General features: G+C 32.0%; 1 protein-coding gene across 2 annotated transcripts in view; it reads right to left on the bottom strand.

The window, feature by feature from the left end:
- wapl (cohesin release factor wings apart-like) overlaps positions 1–14,787 on the bottom strand; it is a 436,770-nt gene that overhangs the window by 89,646 nt on the left and 332,337 nt on the right. The window lies entirely within an intron of this gene.

Here is a 14,787-nt window from a genome sequence, read left to right on the forward strand (position 1 = left end):
TAAAAATTTGTATGTAATACATGAATTAAATTTAACCTTTGCTAACTTAATACCACGTAGAGTAAGAATAAAAGAGCCTGTACAAATGAATGTATATATACCATTTATAGTTATAACTGAAACGATAAGGATGAAAAAATATACTAGCACACGCATTTTAGCGATGGTGGTACGGGGTTTTTTAGTACCACACTGAGCTCTGATAATTTGTGTACCACGCAGGTCTTCTTACTATGCGTGAAGAGAATCATACAAAGTACAACATTACTGTAAGTATCATTTATGCCTTTGTATGATGCAATGTTATATCATCTTTGAAGTCATAGGTACACTTTTTTAATAAATTACAAAATGTGCTTTTAACAATACATCAGCATTGACAATTAGTTTGGAACAAAATAAATTTTACCCCTACTAATACTAAAATCTACACCTCTTGCCTCTTGCACACGTACGTATATGTATAGCCATACGTGGTTATACCACAAGGTTTAAACAAAGTCTTAAATACATATACATATATACATACATACATATATATATATATATATATATATATATATATATGTACATATTACAGTAGTCATTTCTTAAGCTGCTACAGGAAAAACCCATACCACTCATCGGATTTTGTAGTACTGAGCATAAGACACAATTGAACTCAACCGAGTACATTAAATTGTACGACAAATATCGACTTCATCGGTACTAGTACTTGATTTTGTCATAATAGACTGAAAAAAGGTTTGTACTAACGTAAAGTACGTGTTTTTATGGTATTTACTTCCATGAGGTGAGCAAACAGTAAATAAAGAAAATACTAATACGAAAACGTTTTTTACCCTACTATTTTATTCATATTTCATAAGCCTTGCCTGGCAGTTTAAGATTTATAGAAAAGACTCTGCTTAGCTTACTCCTAGATACAGATTAGTATATTACGTACGAGTGTGTAAAGGCTTTAATTTACAAACCGAGAGGTTTACGGCAAGAGCCGAAGGCGAGGGTCGTAACGAGGTTCGTAAAGAAGCCTTTTCGAAAGAGTTTCGTATACTATTTTTCTACCTAAGAACCCAAAATCAAGCGGCGGAGGTGCTATTTTGAGGTTAGAAGGCAGAAAATTTATTTTTGGACAGAATATTTAGATGATTCAGAAAACAATACGAATTAATATATTCTAATATTCTATGGTTGCTTGTGTAAAGCATTTCTCACTGCCACCTTCCAAAAAATAAGGGAAAATTCCATTATTTTCTCTGTTATTTTGGCAACATATTTTTTATCCAGACCACCCAACAACCCCTCTCTACAGACCCCAAATCGTCCTCGCACTATTTTTCTTAATCTTGCATACTTTTTTTTGGGAACCTTACTTACACCCTACTAATTTTCACGGAACTTGACGAACATACTCATACATATGTATTTATTTGTAGAAAATTTATTTTTTTTGTATTTGAACAAGCACATTTTTTGTCAAAAATTCAAATTTTCGTTTATTTTTTAAAATTACAAGCGGTCGCGGCCCCTCTGTTTCGGTTTTATCTAAGATTCATTGAGTAAAGCATTGTAGTAAGTTGACACGTAATTGATTGAAAAAATTTTTGTTTATAATCCATGTAGTTTTAACCACGTTATAATAAATGTAAGGACCTATTTTTTTAAAACCTCAAAGTATTAAAAACTGCCAAAAAATGTAGAATCATTAAAATGTTTTTTTGAATCTTAAAACTTAATACCAGAGCATTAAGGTTCTGGAGCGTGATTTCTCTATTTCTTTATCACCACAATAAATACAAATACATAATATTCTACCAATTCAAAAGCTGAAAGATTTAAGTGATTACTGTTAGGGTTATAATGAGGAGCTGATCTCTCACTTAATGGATTCTTTATTCGTCAATATTTACACTACTGTTTTAATTGTAATAAATTTTCTGCGTCAATTTTTTGATACCTCAAATTGTATACAGTTTAAGCAGTCAAAGTTTTTTTTTTCAATTTTACTTCTTCCAACTATAAGCATTGTTGAAGCTTGCGTGAGTATTAAGGCCTGTTTTTCTTTGTCAACTTTGTTAAGTTGTAATATATTTGTTGGCAAGGGAGTTCAACGTTTAATAGCCATAAAGGACTGGCGAGCTAAACTCTTTCTTGACTAAAGTTTCTAGCAAGCCTGACTGTCTAGATACCTCAGAGTGGTCTTCTCTGGCCTGCTGTTATAGCATCAGACTGGTCGGAAGGAATATTACAACTCTCTTCAGTTTTATAGCTAGTTGTGGTGCTCCTTTCCAACATTTATCTATGTCCTCGTGTTATGCAGGATACGTTAGAGTCCAAAACACCCTCTTTTTTCGTAGAGCTTAGTTGTTTTGGTTATCCAAGGTGCGGAGATTGGTTTGTGACACTTGCCTGTTGAAGACTGTGACGTTAGCTCAAGTTTATTTCTCCCTAATATCTTTACTGTTAGGTTCACCCAGCACAGACCTTGGAGAGGACCGAAGATTCTTGGTCAAATGCTCAGAGTCAACAGGGTAATACAGGATCCTAAGTGACCGGGGTACTTAGCCTCGTGACGAACAACTTTGCTCGTGATGTCTGACAGTAAATGACTGGTTTGATTTAATAGTGTCCAACTTCATATTTTTTTTGGTGAACGAATCGTTGTCGTAAAAAGTTATAAAAATATATTTGTTGGCAAGGTAGTTTAACGTTAGATGGCCCTAAAAACAACCAATGAGATTAATAGTGATCAAATAAATGTGATTACAAATAAAAAGAGCCAGTTTTTATACTTCCAGTCATTTTTTGTTATTATTCTTAATAATGAAAAGCCAGCTGTGAGGAGCTTGATTCTTACCCTAAGTCTCAGAATCGGGAATGGTGCTGGAGGGAGGTACGTCGATGGCCAAAAAATATTTGGACTGAGGGTCGTTCCCCGGATAACCAACCACTCACCGTTTATTGGGGAAGTTGGCCTGGAGAATAACTCTTCCACGGGTATGCCGACAAGAACGAACCACTAAGCAGAAGGCTGATGAAATTTCCAGCTGATGTAGCTGTTCAAACTCCTCGGGTTTGTTTTCCCTGGTTTGCTGTTGTAGCAAAAGGTACTCTGGTAGTAACAAATTTGTTAGATGAACGGCCACGAGGTCTTGGAGTGTAGGAGCAAGTTGTGCTCAGGCCGAACATCTCCTGGTGTTACGCAGAAGGCGTTGTCATTCAGAATGCCTTTTTTTTAAAGCACTCTGTTTCCTTGGCGGGTTAAAGTGAAATTTGACGTAAGTCGCTTAGTCCATTAGACGAGAGTGTCATCAATAGCCGTGATACCCAGCTGCACGACTAATAACTTTGTTTTTGATGTACTCTCAGTGAACGACTATGGTAATCGATCATTTGCTCGGGGATATTATAACCAGACCCACTTACTTCGATTGCAAGTAACTTCGATTTTACTTCGACACCACCTAGCGAATTCTGCTGAACTGAAGTAAAAATCTGGAGTATTTGGGTAAAACTTTGAGCTTACTTATTTCAATTATTAATAATGTTTTCAACACAAAAAATTTGCGGTTAGCGATCACAACGGTTTTTCGGACTTAGCTTTCTATACTACTAAAATAAAAGGTTTGTAGGCTTCGGCATTAATTGATATATCTTTAATACATTTTCGTACCGTATATAGACTAGTGGGGCTCCGCCCCTTGCACGCTTCGCGTGCCCACCCCTCAAAATAATTTAATGACTTAAAAATTTAATAACAACATATGATTTAAATTTAATATCTTCAAAATAATGGAGTTGTTAGATGAATAACCGATTGTTACTAAGTTTGCTCACTTTTCATAATAATGTTTCTTACATACCAGTCTACTTAAAATATACATACAGCACATGGATTGGTATGACAATATATTATTATATGAGAAATACAACTTATATTTGGAGTTAAAGTATTCAGAGATCAAAATTTTATTAGAAAGACTTTTTTGTAAAAGAAAAATTTACATATCTGTATTATCGAATGAATTAAAATATTTATTAATTAATATTTTTATTATTATTAAAACATAGCAGCGAAATGGTATTTAGCACAGAAAATAAAAGTATTAAATTTTCAAAAGTATGAAATCGGCGATTGAAAACATACGACGATTTTTGTCATTATAAAATTTCTAGTACGAAATTAAAGGCTATCCTGTCCTTTAAAATGGTAGAATTAACTTTTTTACTAAAATTCAAAAATTTTCAAGACGAATGCCAAAGTTATAATGTAAATCAAAAACTTTGTAATGTGAGCATTTCAATTTTTTTTAATGTAAAAATTTAATAATACAGTATCTTAATACATCAGTTTTCTTTTATGCTTTTACTTCTTAAAATTCTCATTTTGAAGATGCATTCTATGTATTTAAAAAACTTAATTTCTTGGACGGAAATAAAAAATTATAAGGAATAAACCTTGACAAACAAATAATAAAATTGTTAATGATCAAAAATTTCTTGCTATACAATGGTTTCAATGTTTGCTTGGTTCTCCGTATCATTTTGTATACATACATTCTTAGAACTTTTACATCTGGATACCAATACGTATAGTAGACCACGAGAAAACAAAGAGCTTTTGTAGTAAAATCCTATTTTATCAAAACTTTGACCTTGCAATTTATTGATTGTCATGGAAAAAGCTGAAACTATTGAAAATTGTTTTTTGTATATAATGAACGGTAAAGATGTATGATACCGGTATTTACTGGAATTCTTGGAATGCAAACTTTATCACCGGAGTTTATATCAGTTATTGTAACTGCTTCTAAATTATATTTTAATAATTTTGTTATACGTTATCTAGTGCTATTGCACAATCTATCAAATATACTGGAGTTTTTTATCAACATAACAATATCATCTACTTTCAAATTTGAAACATGTGGTTGTAATCCTTCATGTATATTATTTACAGTTCTATAAAAAAATTTATTTTAATGTTTACATCAATGCGATCACTACATTAATATTTTTTATAATCTATGGTGTAATAATATGTTCTTCCTCTTTAATAAAACACAAAATTGTATTATTTGATATGTACTAAAGTTCGTTATGAGTTGTTAGAATTTTTTTGTATAGGCAGCTATTTATACCATCTCTGTAAATTTTTTTAGAAACATCACCAGTTTTCCATCCTTGTAAAATTTCGAAAGACTTTATTGTTTTATTTGCCATGTCCATTAACAATACTGAAAATTTTAAGTCTGTATACCGCACATTACTTATTAATTTCATAATTTTACAGTGTTTCCATAGAAATGAACACCTCAAAGTTTTACTAACTATAAAACTTTCACACTCATGCTTTATCACCGGAAGTATTTGTCCAAAATCTTCTCCTAAGATTAATAATTTTTCACCAAATGGAACATCATCACAACATAAATCTTTCAAAGTTTTATCTACAATTTCTAAAGCTTTTTAGAGATCATGAAGCTTCGTCCCAAATAATGACATTTACTTCTCGTAATTTTTTTTCAATCAGCTTTGTATTCTAAGAAAGAAGTTTTAATGTTATTGACATCTAATGGTAACCAAAATGTTCTATGACTTGTCATTTCTTTAGGTAATAAAATTAAAGCAATTTCTATCCAAGCCATAGATATTACCTTTTACTTTTTAAACAAATAAAAAAAGATTAATCTTTTGTATAAAAGAAACTTTTCAGACCTCCTTGACTATCAATAAAATACATAATTGTAACACTGTTAATATTTCTATTAAAAATTATTTTTCGATCACTATTTAGTTAGCAAATAAATCTTTAAAATTTGATTCTAAATCAAATACAGTTTTATTGTCCTCAATATTTCTAAATTTTACTGTTTTTAATTGGTTCTGGTAATCCATAATTTCATTCAAATTGGAAGATTACATTTAAATGTAACAAAGTATTGGCATTATTTTATTTATCGTCTTTTGAATCTTTAATAAAAATTTTTTGGAGTGATTTCCAAATAAACTTACCACAAACGTCTTTAGATGTTAAAAACCATGCAAAAAGTTTTCTCAGTTGATATGGCAGCATAACGTTACAAGCTTTGTTAAGTATGTTATGTATTCAAGAGTCGTGTTCAACGTAACCTAAGGTAATAGCAGTATCCCTAAACGTACTGTAATGTATTTTATTAACTGTTTTCGAAATTTCGAAGGATTCAGCTCCAGTCACCCAGTTTAAAATGAATTTTAAAGAAAGGCTAAAAGTCCTTATGTGACACCATTAGTTGCCCTATTGTTTAATTACCTCTAACCCTCTCATTTCTAACCCAAGGTTTTACTGACGAATTGAAACAGTAATATTGTGGAATATTCACGTATCAAATTTTTTTGCTTAACTATCTATTTTAATCAATTGAAACCAAACTGATAATACTGTTTCATAGTTTTTTATATCTTTAAACATATCATTTCTTCGGAAAACTATATTTGTTTATTTTAAATATGTACAAGTAAATTAAATACAGAATGACAACGTCCATACTAAGGGAACTCTTGCAATCACCATGCTGCTTCCATGGGGCTGAAATAGCGGCCATTTACATACTCTGATATTTTATCAAAAATTTCTATGTGGTCTGTTTTGTCCCTTGTATCTAATTCCGTTATTTTTTGTTAGGCTTAACTCAACCTTTATGAATATAATTAAAAATATACTTTTTACTTTAAATAGATGCACAATTCTCAACAATAATGTAGCAATTTTATTTGGTTAACAAAAATGGATTGTATGGTACTACTACTAAATTATCAAGTAAAGTTTTCTCATTACTATTTTTGATTCTATAAAAGTGATTATCTTATATAGGTGATATTCTATAAGTGATCAGTCTTCTCTGTGCAGGAGAGCTTAGGTGGTGTAACGTCCGACGTGGAATTGGAGCGTGGGCCTCGAAGAGGAGCATCGGCGTGATACGAAGTACTGATTCCAGTATGTCAAAGCGGCTGTTTGTATGGAATGGCGATCAGTCTCCTCTCTTCGGGTGTGCTTAAGGGTAATGCGTTTATCTGACGTGTAGTTGAAGCATGAGTCTCGAAGAGGAGCATCGGCATGGTGTGAATCCCTGATGCCGATGTGTTGAAACAGCCGTTTGAGCATGGACGGAAGTCAGTCTCGTCTGTGTTGGTGAGCTTGTAACGTCCAACGTGTAATTGGAGCGTGAGTTCCGAAGAGGAGCCTTGGCGTGATGCGAAGCACTGATGCTGGTCTGCCAAATCAGGTGTTTAAGCATGGATAGCGATCAGTTTTCCGACGTGAAGTTGGGGCGTAGATCCCGAAGAGAAGTATTGGTGTGATGTGATGTACTGATACCGTTGTGTCGAAGCGGGTTGGCAATCAATCTCCTCTAAGCGGGTGAGCTTGGGTAGTGGCAGTGTAGATTTTAAGGCAGTTCAGTCTGTGGATCGCAGTGCCTGACAAGTTAGTTGAACTGGGTGGATGGAGGCCTCCGCATGTTTCTCAAAGGATGACAATGCCATCTGCAGTGTCTCTGTTTCTTGAGTAAAAAAGTTGCATTCCAACAGTCACTGGGCCCAAGGGACTTCAGTGGCAATGTTACTGATGATTATTGCGAAAGCTGATATCCGCTCATATTTCCTAAAGAGGCTCGTTCACAGGTGCAAAAACGTGCAGTGTAACTAGTGTTCACGAATTTCGAAGATTGGTACTTCAAGTCCATACCTATCTCGTGCTTGTTGCTGAGTTTTTGTGGGTTAGGTTTGTCAAACACCACTAGGTGTTTCTCCCCGTCTAGAAAAAGTGTTGTAGGTCGCGAGTTAGGCGTACGTCAGTCAGTGGTGATGATTAACTCTGAGGCTCACGGATACCTTCCTAAAGCAGCAGAGAGTTCTTTAAAGATGGCCCCACGTCGAGCGCTAAATTTTTGTAAGCGGCCTATTGTGGTGGGCGGCTGTGAACAGCGAAAGGGAGTCGGATTGGGCGAGAATCCTCTCTGAAGGTATTGAATTGGCTGTAGAGATGAATCGACGGGGAGAACCCTGAATTGGAGACTCTAGGCGTGGTGAGGCAGTGCTTCTTCTGGATTCCAATGCCACCGATGGAGCTGGTGTCACTGATGACTAGTTTGGCAGTCAGGATTGAGCAGCAGTAAACACCATGTACTGGAAACTACAGGCGTCGAAAGGTAGAGCTTCTACTGGATTTCGATGCCGGTGCTGGAGCTAGTGTCGCTAGTGGATTGTTGAGCAGTGACTCACAGCGGTCGATACGAACCTGTAGCCAGTATATTATATGAAATGCGATTACTAGCGCAAAATAGCCTTGATCGTTTGTCCGATTCTTCCAGTACTTGAACAAAAGTATCTCGTAGTGTGGATAATGATGGCGAGAGTGGGTAGAGTAAGAGTCAATACATCGAGATTAACGTGGCATTAAATATAAGCATTTTATTCAAATTAATTGGTGCTCTACCCACTGCCATAGCGTAGGTCTCGTCGAGTAAGCGAGAACATAGCTTAGGCTTAGATCGTGTGATCCGTAAGGATGATTTCGAGAAGTCGCGCAGCCCTTATTATGTACTATCAGCAACTTTCTTACTTGCGATATTTGCCAGAAACTATTAGTTGCTACCAGGCGGTAGACGGTAGTATCAAGCGCAAAATTTTGAAATCAGAGCTGCACGCGACATTTAAAAATCAAATTTATGTAAAACAATGGAATTTAAAGAGTAATGATAATGATTTGAAGAGTAAGTGTCAATCCTACTCGTACGTTACCATAAAACAATATTCAATGTCATTATTCATGGTATATCTCTTCTAATTACTTTAACAAATGGTTTTTACTTCAATTCATTGTGCTCAGTATAGCTTTATCACTTATTCTGCTTGACACGTATGTGTCACATATGCTAGGTTTTAATTGTCCTAATGTTAATAGTTAACTGAGGAATCCAGCTTACCGATGTAATGACAGGCGTAGTTCAAACAAGCTTAGGATATTTTTTATACATCTCTCTCCCTTAAGTAAATTTTTGGTACAAAAATTTGGTGTGGCAGAAATATGCTACATTATGAATAAGTGACAGACTATAAGTAGTTACGTTGGAAATGGTGTAAGATTTGAGATGTGGAATAACGATGATTTCGGTTTTTTATAGCCTGTGCCAATCTTTTACAGTAAGTTTAATATCTTTTCTAATATTTTGTTTCAATTAGTCCTTATCAGGTCTAGTTTTTTTTTCTATTAAAACGATTGTCGTTTTCAACATAAATTAAGTCACCAACATTAGAGTTATATTCTTTCCTATTTTTGTCACACAATACCTGTATATAATTAGAGTTTTCCACTTTTATTTTAAAGCTATTTTTTCATCGTCCTTAATCAATAAATATTTCTGTTATTATTTGTTAATGCCTTGGGAGATATTGATGTATTTTTACCGATTACTAAATATTTTGGGCTAAATTTAATGACCGTGAGTTCCATTTAATTACATCTATCTACACACTTTTGTGCTATTGTTGTCCATGCATATTAATTTTTCTCTTCGTTTATTTCACTTCTTATTTCATTTATCAGAGTTTGACGTAGTATTTTATTGAAGCCATTTAAAAATGGTGTATAAATTCTTGTTAAGACCATTGTTACATCATTTTTTTTTTTTTAATTTTTGAATTCATTGGAGCTTATGCTTGGGTATTGATCTGTTTATAGTATTTTAGTCTTATGGTTTTTTAGTACATTATTTCTGAGTTTAATAAAGTCGTTTGCATTTTATGTGATTTATAAAGAGATTTTAATATTTTTTTGTAGATCGTGAATCGCTAAATCCATGTATTATGTCTATAAAGACTATTTCAAATGGTTTGCTTGCGCGGACCAAGACGTGATATTAGACTAATTTGATCTTATACTCTTGTTTTTTTTTTTTATACATATTTCACAGTTTCTGCAGATTTTTCAAAAATTTTCTGATATATTTATTGCTGTATAACAAGGTAATACTTTATTTTGCATTTGAATTATGCCAATATGATAAAATTTCTTGCATATCAGTCATTATTTTACAAACTAAACACCTTTCTTATCAACACCTCTTCGATTTAGCTGAAACTTTTTATACGGATTCTATATCGAAAAATAAAAGATGCGTGTCCAAGGATTTTTTTTCCCTCATTGTTTCGTTAATACGAGTGATCGAAAATTTGAAAATGGCTAATTTTTTGGCTTGGAAGCTTATTTTCAAAAACTTATAATCCCGAATCTGTAAGAGTTACGAAATTTTCACTAATCGCACTTTTGTAGCTAAAAAACTGGACTTCAAGAAAAAAAATTGTTTGATGGTAATTTTCAACAAATTCATATCATTATTAACAATTTAATTGTTTAAATTGTTTTTTAACAATGGCCCCCAAAGCAAATCAAGTTTTTGATATTTCCATCGAATTTCCCGTCAAATTTTACGTCGAAAACATGTTTTTAAAATATGGTACCTTTTCGATTATTATTGTTAAAATGATAAGTTATGTAGCACGTGACGGCCAAAAAAACGGTTTTTTGCCGATAAAACAAAATCTGTGACTCGTATTGAAAAAAGTTAAATGTAAAAGTTGTAGATAATTTAAATATCTACAACTTTTGGTCAAACTATTTTTTGACATAACCTCTACATTTTTATATAAAATGCAAAACACGTTAAAAATCATCTTTTTAACAATTTTTTTATTGCAAATGTGCATAAATAAGAAAAATATGGATAGTTTGTTCCCAAATCGAATTTTCTACGTGTTAGAAAATTAATCTTGATCGCCAACTTAGATAAATAATAACAACTGATGAAGCAATACATTAGTAAATAAAGAAAAATTAAACGCAATAAAAAATTAAGTAATACTTCTTATTTATCATATTACTTATTAAAATAACAACATTTGTATAATGGAATGAACACTCTCCTTGACAGTTTGGTTATATAATATATTTTAATTAAAAATTTTTACAACAGTTTTTTTTCATGCAGTGAAAATAATTTAGCTTCTAATTCTTGAAAAGATACTGGAATCATACAATGATATTTAAGGGTTCCTTTAATCGTTACAGCTTTTGTGAATCGTTCTGTCAATAATTTTTTTTCTTCTTCGTACTCATCATTTGTTGAATAGCGACAGGTGATATTCTATAATAATTCTTTTGCCCAATCGAATAGTTCTCGTGGTGTCTTGATGGGATCATGAACTCTTTGAAGACTCGCTCTGGAAGCTAGCCGTTTCAATGTCCCACCTATCCCATCACAGGGTCCTTTACCATGGGAGGTGGAAAAAAATGCCACTCTGCAGTCATTTCAAAGTTTTTCTTATGATGGGTGAGATTAATTTACTTCCCCGGGAAATTTGACGAATGCCAAAAATTGAAAAGTGCTGGATTCTAATTTTTTACGATCAAGATTAGTTTTCTAACACGTAGAAAATTCGGTTTGGGAACAAACTACCCATATTTTTTTTATTTATTTACATTTGCACTAAAAAAAATGTTAAAAAGATGATTTTTAACGTATTTTGCATTTTAATTAAAAATGTAGAGGTTATGACAAAAAATAGATTCAGCAAAAGTTGTATCAAAAGAAATATCAAAAACTTGATTTGCTTTAGGAGCCATTGTTAAAAAACGATTTAAACAATTAAATTGTTAATAATAATATGAATTTGTTGAAAATTACCATCAAACAATTTTTTTTCTTGAAGTCTAGTTTTTCAGCTACAAAAGTGCGATTAGTGAACATTTCGTAACTCTTACAGATTCGGAATTATAAATTTTTAAAAATAAGCTTCCAAGCCAAAAAATAAGCCATTTTCAAATTTTCGATCACTTGTATCAATGAAACAATGAGGTAAAAAAATCCTCGGACACGTATCTTTTATTTTTCGATATAGAATCCGTATAAAACGTTTTAGCTAAATCGAAGAGATGCTCATGATTTCTTATCAAAATCTGTTCGGTTTGCAAAAGAATGACCCATATTTCATTCAATTGATTTGAACGTAGTTCTTCCGATTACATGATTTTTTCCCTTTTTTTGGTTTCTTATAAAACAAGTTGTTTTTATTGTTTATGACCGTTATTTTTTGATCTTTTATTGTATCATTTAATTTTATTAAATTATTGGTCTTTAATTTATCCTTTTCGTCTTCCTGAGATTCTAATACAACAGTTCTACTTAGTCCATCTGCTTCGAGATTATTTTAAACGTGGTAGTATTTTAAATTAAAATAGAATTATGATAAGTTATAAGTGAGATGTCTGAGTTTTTTATCTGTTTTAGTTCTTATGTTTAATTTTTCTCATGATTTATGGTCTGCGTATACTGTAAAATGTCTGCATACAAGCCAATGTTGCTAGAATTTTATTGATTCTTTTATTGCTACACATTCTAAGTCAATTGTGGTTGTTCTAATACGGCACCTATGCCTTGCAGACTTAGGGCTGTATATATATATATATATATATATATATATATATGATAAGTCCAGGTCAAATATAGCTAAGACCGGCTATGTACAGAGAATATTTTTCATACATCTAAATGCTGTTTGAAAATCTTCAAACCAATTTAATTTTTAATTTTTCCTAAGTAAATTATGTAATGGTTCTAAGATAAGGGAAACTTTTGGTACGTATTCGTGGTAAAATTTAATTTTTACAAAAAATTGTCTAACATTTTTTCATTTATTTGGAACTGGAAATTTTTTTTTAGAAATTTAGTTATCTTTTATTGGAGCAATCGAACTGTATTTTATTATGTGTCCTTGGTATTGCACAGAGTCCAATGCAAAAGTACATATGAAAAGTTTTAATCGAAATCCTTTTACCATAATAGCTTCTAATAGTTTTGACGGATAATTAATGTGCTCGTTGGAAGATTTTAAAAATATTAATGTTATTTACATAATTTATTATGACTTCTGATAAGTTGTACTTCCTTATTATGCTACATAGGATTCTTTGAAAAACTGCTGGTGTCGTTTTTAATTTAAACGGTAAACAAGTTCATTGAAAATGATCTAACTATATTACAAAACCTGTTTTTGTTCTATCAGCTATTCGTAGGAGTATGGATCAAAAGGCAGAGTTTATATCTAATTTTAAAAAATATTTGCTATCTCTTGTTTTCAATACTAAGCCATTGATTAATGGGAACGGTTACGATTAGGGATTGTAAATTTATTTTAGTCTCTGGAAACTATGCATACTATTGATTTTTTATTTTTATCTTTTTCGTATGCTTATGTTACTAGGGCAGCCAAGGGCTATACGACTGTTCTATAAGATTTTTTTTCAGTAGTTCTGTAATTTGTATATGTCTTTCTTATCTTCGATTGTGCACCAGTAAGGTCGTTTGCTAATATATTTCTCTATTATAAGGACTATCCTGGCCTCATTATCCTCTACTGTGCCAACATCATTTTGATCTTTTGCAAATATATTTTTATATTTGTTCAATATATCCTGCATTATTGATTCTTCGTTAATATTTAGGTGATTTTGTTAGCACATTGAATGCGTCTGTCTCAATATGTTCATTACTGTTGACTTAATACATTATTTTATTAGATTCGCAATTTTCCTGTTATGTCTTATTTTGTATCGATTTGAATTTTCGTATGCAATGTTAAGTCATTTTTTAAGCATTATTATTAATTATGAAGACATTTATGTAATTTTTTACATTTGATATTTTTGCTTTTACTTTTATAAGTCCATCAATTGTAAACACACCACTAACTGTTCTTAAGTTAGTTTTTTTTTTTATTTAGTTTTTATTATATTTTAATTCTATTCATCAGAATTTACTAGAAATATATTTGATCCTCGATCATATTTCACATTTACTTCAGAAGTATCGTTTAGTTCAACTTTAAGTTTAATAATTGGTCGGACTATTGGTTCCTTGGATCGTTGTTGCGTGATACTACCTGTAATGCTAGATTATTTACTTGCTTAATATTATTACCTTTGGTGTCTTGGTCTTTAAACCAGCATTCAGATTCTGGGTGGTATCGTATTCCTTTCCCTACATCACTACATATCTTACAGAGTACATTCTCAACTTTTCCTTTGGTGTTTGGTTTAGTTTTATTTGTTTCAAAATTTTTCCTCATTGGATGTTCTAACTTTCCCACTTTGTTACGAAGGTTTTCTGTCTTTTTTAATTTTTCTTTATATATTCTGTCAGATACATCATTTGGTAGGCCTGTAGCTATAAAGTCTATGAGTGTTCTATTGTCAATGTTTTTATTTACTTGCCGTAAAAGTTTCTCTTTTTTATAAAGTATTTAAGTGATAAGCCTATTTGGTATTTAGACTGCATTAAGTATCTTATTGGGGTCAAGCCTTTACTAGAGAATCTGTTACAAAAAATTTCTTATCTCTTTCCAATTTTCCCATTCTGATTCAACTAAAAGCCTAAGCAATGTACAAGTGACCCAGTCCATGATACTCTTATCCATAAATCATCTTAAAATTAAAATTTCTTTCTGATTTGTATCAACTTCAAGTCGTTCATATTCTTTTTCAAAGGAAGTTTTCCATTTAACAGCATTTAAATTTTTCCCATCGAATGGTTCAATCGTAAATTCTACGGCTATCTCTCCCAGGTTTTTTCTTCGGGTTTCTCTTCTTTTTTTCTAATAGTTCCTTTAATTGTTGGTTTAATGATTTTTCTCAGTCAGCTGTAGTAGAGGTTGAGTTTGTATCAATTATTTCCTCTAAATATTCTTCAGCAA

The sequence above is a fragment of the Copidosoma floridanum genome, unplaced genomic scaffold (assembly GCF_036245765.1).
Source record: "Copidosoma floridanum isolate Cflo_tuat_1 unplaced genomic scaffold, Cflo_Japanese_pri ptg000030l, whole genome shotgun sequence".
In the NCBI taxonomy this organism is placed as follows: domain Eukaryota; kingdom Metazoa; phylum Arthropoda; class Insecta; order Hymenoptera; family Encyrtidae; genus Copidosoma; species Copidosoma floridanum.